Source organism: Pseudopodoces humilis, chromosome 5, assembly GCF_049639895.1.
Source record: "Pseudopodoces humilis isolate 2021_Gansu_Grassland_sample_001 chromosome 5, ASM4963989v1, whole genome shotgun sequence".
In the NCBI taxonomy this organism is placed as follows: Eukaryota; Metazoa; Chordata; class Aves; order Passeriformes; family Paridae; genus Pseudopodoces; species Pseudopodoces humilis.
Genome location: NC_142204.1, coordinates 24,646,637 through 24,652,433, shown reverse-complemented (window position 1 = coordinate 24,652,433; position 5,797 = coordinate 24,646,637).

Sequence of the window (5,797 nt, the reverse complement as noted above, 5' to 3'; positions counted from 1 at the left end):
CTGCTTTTTGGGTTTGTGTAACTTTCTGTTAAAAACTATTTTGCTTAAATTAAATGTGGATGTGCTTTAATTAAACTGTATCTATAACTTGTGTTTTAAATTGGAACAAAATGACTAAGGGCTCATCCTCATGACCAAATGAACTCAAATTATAATTGTGTGTTGCTGTGTGCATGCATTTTGTTCATGGTCTTGATGTCCTATTCCCAAGAAGAGATATTTGAAGTAGGTCACCCCTCAGTATAAGCTAAATCTTGACTTCTGCATTCAGGCTAATGCATATGTGTTATGCACAAATTAGAGTATCTTGAATATAGATTTATCCCCTACAGTTTCCTGTTATTCCAACTTGGCTGTGTCTGTCTACCCATGAGTAGTCAAAAGTAGGAAATTATTCCTACCTAATAGAAATGGTCGTGTCTGTGTCCTGCCTGCTTGCTTACACATCAGTTGCCCTTACTGAGAGTTGATTGATTCTATAAAAGCATTCTCTCTCATTTTGATGTTGGCATTAGCAGTTTAGCTGAATTCTTGTTCTTTGGGAATACACATCCTATGACTCTCTTGGTGTGTGAGCTTTTTTGCTTTTAGGTTACTCAGCAAGTAAATTGACAAGTTGTCATCTCAGTTCCCCAAGTTGGTGTGTGGACATCCAAGCAGCTAAACTGATTTGAAGAGAAGTAAAAGTGCAAAAAGCTAACTACACAAGAGATGAGCAAAGATGGAAAGTTCCAAATGTGGGATGTAAGTAGCTAAATGAGAAAGTTGTTACTTTCATTGGTTGCTCCTGCGTTTACTGGCAGCTCCTTCAGGTCATTTGTTCAATTGCAGCATAGAGTAGGAGTGGTTGTTGCAAGTGCAGTGGCAATAATCATCTCTGCTGGCAGTTTGTCTCTGAAAGCTGCAAGAGCGTACTGATGTCAGCTGGGACAGAGTGCTGCCAGTCCTGCCCCTGGCTCAGGTGTGCCTTTCTGCCTTGTGCGCAAGTCCTACACTGTGCTGTTTGGCTGATCCCATGCCACAGATTCAATGACCTGGGCTGCCCAGGACAGGAGTGCAGTGATGCACCTGCAGCTGACTGGTAGCAGAGGCTCATAGCCTTGTTCCTGTGTGAGTCCCAGTGACTTGACTCCTCTCTGGTTCAGCTGCTGCTCCAAGGGAAAGCAAGTGTCAGCTCAGTTGCCATATCCAGGCTGTTCTAGTTCACAGGAAATCCTTTTGCATAGTAATGTGGAAAATGCAAAGCTTGGTTCCTTTTCCAGAATTTTTTTGAAATCTCTCCTTTCATTGTTGGGCTATAAATAAATGGTAGTTGTTGTGGTGACTTGGTTTGTCTTTGTCAGAAGGCAGTGACTGGATGAGTAGAAGCCGGACTCTAAAAGTTGGATGAAAGTATATGGGACAAAGCTAGGTAGAGCAGTGATAAGCCAGAGGAGAATGGGTCAAAAAGTATTAAAAAGCCACGTAAAGGTAAAACCATGCTACAGAAACAGCTTTTTGCAAGTACTATATATGGTTTAAAAAACCTGTCTTTAAATGCCACCTCCTTTTTCTTGTGTGTTACTTTCAGGGCTTTTGCGTAACGCTCATACAAGCCACACTCTTACATATGCCTGTACATCCCTCTTCTGAGGAATGGACGAGCAAATAAAATTGTTACGGGAGCTCATGACACCTGCTGTCCAAGCAGAATCCTTCACCCGTATGGATGGGAGATTCTGGACATAGCCAGGGGAGCTGGAGCCAGGTTAGCTTTGGTATGTAGCTTCCCATGGATCATGGCGTGCTGCTGACTTGGAAGTGTTTGGAGCCCCTTTGAAATCCCCCAGGGCATGCAGGCTGAGGGATGCTAGTGGCAGAGGCAGGAAGGTTGCTTCCTTTCATTTGCTCCAGGGCAGTCTGACACTGGCAGTTACCAGTACTGACAGTGATTGGTAACCTGGAGCTGGAGGGTGGTTCACTGGGAAATAGGAGCAGTGTTTTCTCTGATGCCTAGAGAAAAGTGTCTCATGAACCATATTCAGAGCTCTGCAGAGGTGGGCCTCAACCTTTCTTCACACATGATGGAGCGAGGGCAGCATTGTGAGAAAGTAATACTGGATTACCAAAGAGCTGAAGTGGAGTAAAAAATGGTGGTGTCCAATATAATGCAGATACCTCCATGTTCAGTGCCACAAGACAAATCATAGGAGGTCAGTAGTGATATAAGAAAATGCAAATACAGAAGAAGAAGGAACAGTTTTAATGTGGCAAATAAATGAAGCAGATGAGGTGGCTGCTGGTGGATCTGTACTATGGAGCAAGAAAAAAAACTCAAGTGACTAGGCTACAAGTCACCGATCACCTTGTGAATCAAAGCTTGGGTAAGTTATGTTCACTTGATGTGATCCTCACAAACGGGAACTTCATGTAAGACAAACCTTTCCTTGTCCCAACTGACTGGAGGTCCCGAGGTCCCATGGAATGTAAATACTGAGGACTCTCCTGTAAATCTGAATCTTGATGACTAACCAAATCCAGATATTCATTTGCAATCTTGCTAACAAAGTGTTACTACTGTATATGTCTGCTGTACCAACACACTTTTGAAAGCTGTATTCTAGATGGATGATCTCAGACAAGCTTGAGATCTTATCAGTAAATAAATGTATTTGCAGAATGTCTTACGTCTCTTTTTGTTAAGTGGGTTACAGCTTTGGCACCTTTGTTGTTGCACAGGATTTTTTTTAATGTATAAACATTTATTTTAGAGGCTACAAGGAATGTGAGTTGCTACTGTATGTAAAGAAATTAAACTTGAAGGATTACAGGGTTTAGGCTAGCAGTTTATCTTAGAATTTCTTCCTGATGTACAGCAGCTGCAGCACTCCAGATGGTATGCATAATTTTTATAGAACAAAAGCATTCAGAAAAACAAGGTACTTGTTACTCAAGTGTAAAGTAAGTAACAAGAAGGTGAGGTCTAAAGCAGGTAACAGTAAATTGAATTCCATTATTGAAACATTTCATTTTCTAACATTCTCACTGGTGGGTAAGAGTTCTAGAAATGAGTTGAATTTGCATGTCATATTTCAGAAGGAAAAATATCATAGCTGACATCATGTAACAACCAGTGCAGGGTTCAATAAAATTAGCTTTTAAAATGGGCTGGAGGTACAAGTTGTTAGGAAATCATCAGAATTAGACGGAAAAATACCAAAGTACTATATTGAGTGTGAAGTGTCTGAGCTGCTGCCAGCTGCACTGCCTCTTATTAGAGAAAATTCTTTCTGATGTTTAGCCACTAGTGTCTAGTTCTTATTTGGAAGAGAAAACCACCTGTGCTTTCTTATCTAAGATTTTTTAAAAATTGGTCTAAAGTACAGCTTACTGCTAAAAGTTTATAAGGAAAAATTAACACAGCTCTTCTACAAGGTGATTTGCCCTCACACGTTCTTGTGTGTTACCCTACATGAGGAAAAGTCCTTGGAAAAAAAAAGGTTTTTCAGAAGCCATTTTATAATCTGGCACATTTCTTCTGTAGTCTGTGTGAAAACAGAAAAAGCAAGATTCCGAACTGGAATTAATTACTAGCTTTTAGAAAAACAAAACAAAAACAAACAAACACATCCCCAAAAAAGAACCCAAACAGAAAAATGTGCATTTAGAACAGATGTTAGACATTTACCAAGCGCCTAAGGGAAAAAGCAACATCAAGGCAACAAAAATTTGTGTTTAACAATTACTTAGTCTATGTAAAACTAAAGGTGGCTGAGAGACATTTGGTCTAGTTAGGTTGAGCAAATACCATGATAGGAGATTAAATGTAATAATGGCAAATGCAAGTAATTGAAAATGAAAATAATTTCAACTTTTCTGATGTCCCTGGACCTCGATGAAGTGCATAGGGAACATTCTGCATCATTCCAGAGGCTCAGTCAAAATTGGTTCAGTTGAAGTTCACACACGTGAACTTAATATGTGTGTGATTACAATGCTTGCTTCTGGAAGAGGCTGGTTTTACTTGGTCTTAATACTTGAGCCTGATCTTGACAAGTTGGTGTGACCAAATAGCTCCATTTAATGAATTAAAATTGTCAGCACATGCAATCTCATTTGTTAATTTCTAGTTGCTTTTATCTGTGATGTACTGGGAGTATAATCCAGTTTATCCACCTTCTCTGAGAGATAAAATTTTGCAACAGATTCAGAAAGTAGTTTTGAAGGTAGTAATTAAATTCTGTCTTAACATGTTTGCACTGTCTCATGAATTGAATTTCTGAGCAAAAATAAAGGAGATACGTATTTCTAATTTTATAAAAAATTAATACTAGAATAAGGAGAAGTACTAGGGTAGCAATAGTTTAAGTACAGAGTTCATTCTTGCAAAGGTAGGACACAGTGCAGAGGCAGTAAATTTGACCTCTGGAGTCACCAACAGTATCCTCATTCATTGTCATGAATCAGAAACAAAGTTTGGGTCAGCCAAAGAAAATCCATCAAGAACAAAATTTCTCAAGACTGATTACCTCCTTGTACAGGAACCTACAGAATTACGCAAGCAAGAAATTACAAAGATATAGTTCAGGTACAGAGAATATGTTTGTACTTGTAGTTGCTTAATTTAGTTCACTTCTTCCAAGCTTTCCAGTAGAATTGACAGATTTGAGGAAAAGTAGGTGGCTTGGGCTGTCTGTCCCTCCTTAAACCCCACTTGTGCATGCTATGTGTTTGCCTGGAAACCTGGTGGATTTGTGGCATTTATGTGAAGACCTTAAGGCCATGTCTTCAGGAAACCTTTATGTAGATAGGTTTATGTAGGTTTTTAGGTAATTTCCTTTTGTTTTCCCTTGGTAGAATACAAGGCACATCTTGTTCAACTTCATCTGTAGCGTGCCCTTGTATTTCTCAGAAACCTTCTTTACATCTGTATGTTCCAACAATAAAGAAAGTTGCTTTTACAATATTGCAGTTGTTGTGTTATCTGTTAATACTGTTTTGCAATATACACAGGGAATAGTGTTGTATTAAAAATATAGTAGAAATGGTGTGGAGTTATTTGGGTGCACGTTTATGACGGAATTCCAGTCTGCAGTACCAACTGACTCTTTGGTGAAAGCTTCCCTTCACACAAGAGGGACAAAACCACATAGAACAGCAGTAATGGGAGTCTGTGTCCTGTTTGAGGCATTTCTCCCAAAACCTTGTGGACCTCATCGTGCAATTAATTTGCATAATTGTTCCCTGGACTTGTAAAGCTGCTCCTGCCTGCTTTAGTGACAGGAGCCAGTGACCTGTGTGTGCCTTAATTCTAAATTAAGTTCTGAGTCTGTTGCACGTAGGAGTGTGTCACAGGTGAGTTATTAAGAGTGGGTGTAACTAAAAAAGTTTTATTAATGATTAAATTATGACAAAAGATAATTGACACCTAAATGAAAAGTGAATGATGGTAGAATTGTTATTAAGCAATAAATGAACAGTAATTAAACAGTGATTAAAGTGATTTAACAATGTTTTAAATTATTGTTTAAACAATAATTTGCACTCTGGTCAAACACTCTTCTACTTAATGTACATCTAATAATTAAGCAATAGCTAGATTTATAAAAGCTGCAGCAAGTGTAGAATATACTTTTAGGCTTAATGTAAAATGTCACTTTCCTCGTTACAGATTTCAGATGTTTGGTAAGGGGATCTTTCAGCCTTGAGCATTAACCTTAAGAGCCATCCCTGTCTGAGGGGGAGTTAATTGCTGAGCAGCCTACTGCTGTACAGGGGAGCCCAGTGGGCTCAAGGGGGCTACAGATATTTATTTAGA